Below are 2,291 nucleotides of genomic sequence, written 5' to 3'. Positions count from 1 at the left end.
TATATAAATATTTTTAAAAGATAATTTCAGATTGTGATGAAGTTAGATTGATTTTTTTTTTTTTTTTTTTTTTTTTTTGCGTTACGCGGGCCTCTCACTGCTGTGGCCTCTCCCGTTGGGGAGCACAGGCTCCGGACGCGCAGGCTCAGCGGCCATGGCTCACAGGTCCAGCCGCTCCGCGGCATGTGGGATCTTCCTGGACCGGGGCACGAACCCGTGTCCCCTGCATCGGCAGGTGGGCTCTCAACCACTGTGCCACCAGGGAAGCCCAGTTAGATTGATTTATCTGATAAAGGAGAATGAAACAGACCATAGCTACCAGATTTTTAAAAATCGTGTGCCTTCTAGGTAAAATTGGAACAGGCATCCCCTGTATGGATGTTTTATTCTTTTGTTAGTTTGTTTGCATTATTATTATATTCCACATGAATTTCTTAGTAGGAATCTTTTTCTTTTTTTAAAATATTTATTTGGCTGCGTCAGGTCTTAGTTGCGGCATGCATGTGGGATCTAGTTCCCTGACCAGGGATTGACCCCGGGACCCCAGCATTGGGAGCATGGAGTCTTAACCACTGGACCACCAGGGAAGTCCCCTTAGGAATCTTTTAAAGCCACTTGCCCATTTTGTCAAGATTGGCTTAGTTAGCAGTCTGTCTTATTATCCCCATGATCCTGGTTCTAGTTTAGAGTTAGCCATAGAGGACTGTGCCCACATAAGTGGCAACCCATTGTTGCAAAGTGAAGAAAGTGACTGAATGAGGGCGCGTGTCAATCCCTCCCAGGTAAGGAAGTCTCACTTTTTCCACAGGAAATCCGTATGTGACACAGTTTCACCTGACAAATGCATTGAGTGAAGCTGCCAGTATCAATCGCTGACTTCAGATTTATAGTAAATCTTCACTTCTTTCTTATTTTTCAGACAAAATATGTTATAAATACTCTCATTTTATCTACCCCATAGGGTGTACACATCCCACTTTGGAAAGCACTACAACAGACAGGGTCTGGGGAGAGGATGTTTATTTCACTAAGGGTGATAAGGGAAGGAGACTGTGAAGTGACATTGAAGCTGAAATTCAAATGAAGAGGCAGGAACAGCTGTGCAAAGAAGAGTGCTTGGGGCACAGGTGTATCAGTTAGGGAAGCAGAGTCGCTCTGAATATTAAGGGATTAGAGGATTTACTATAGGAATCAGATGTTACACAGATGAGGGAGGATCTTGGGAAATGAAAGTCTGGGAGGATAGTCAAGGGACTGGAGAAAGATTCACTGACCAAACCTTCAGAAGCACTGGTACAGTTATACACATAAGAGTTTGTGAGAAAAATCCAAGAAGCTAAGACTGTCCGGCTGCCAAACTGGGACTGCTAGGGACCTATGGGAAGCTATTGCTCCTATGTAACTACTGCCTCTCTAGGTCCACTTCCAAGCATCTGGTGGAGGACCTGGGACCATTGTTGGTCACAAAGCCACCAGTCATGAAGACAAAGTGAACTCAGAGGAGAGCAAGTGCAAGCTGGGATCCACAGGATCCACCGTGTCTGTCACTATATGTAATCAAGAGTAATGGCCGGGCTTCCCTGGTGGCGCAGTGGTTGAGAGTCCGCCTGCCGATGCAGGGGACACGGGTTCGTTCCCCGGTCCGGGAGGATCCCACATGCTGCGGAGTGGCTGGGCCCGTGAGCCATGGCCGCTGAGCCTGCGCGTCTGGAGCCTGTGCTCCGCGACGGGAGAGGCCACAACAGTGAGAGGCCTGCGTACCACCAAAAAAAAAAAAAAAGAGACAATGATGGTCTGGACTATGGGTTTAAAAATATAGATACAGAGAACTGGTCAGGCAGGCTTTTGATCTCATTTCTCCAACCTATTTTCTCAGTCCTGGAAACATTTCTCTGTGTGTATGAGATGTGAAACACCCTCTGTTGCGAAGAAAGTGCAGCAGAGGTAAATGGTCGGGGGAGGCTGGGACTGACCCTGAGGACTTGCTATGCACCAAGATCTATGCTGGGCCTGTTCCTCACAGCAATCCTGGAGGAGGAACTTGGTGTACAGGGAGGTTAAAAAGTGTGCTTGAACCAAGGTCACACAGCTAATAAGTGGTGGGATTGATCTTAACTCATATCTCAGAAGCCAGAATCTTAGCTCTGTCCACAGCATACTGCTGTGTCTCATACTGCTTGTGGGCTTTGTCATGTTCTCCATCAGCAGCTGCTACCTGCTCAAATATCACACATATCTGGCCTCTCAAGTGTATCTCAAACGTACAAGCCTGGTATTCTCTGTCCACTCCC

This window comes from Lagenorhynchus albirostris, chromosome 4, assembly GCF_949774975.1.
Source record: "Lagenorhynchus albirostris chromosome 4, mLagAlb1.1, whole genome shotgun sequence".
Taxonomy (NCBI): Eukaryota; Metazoa; Chordata; class Mammalia; order Artiodactyla; family Delphinidae; genus Lagenorhynchus; species Lagenorhynchus albirostris.
The sequence above is the reverse complement of the archived record's forward strand: the minus strand, read 5'-3'. Positions refer to the sequence as shown.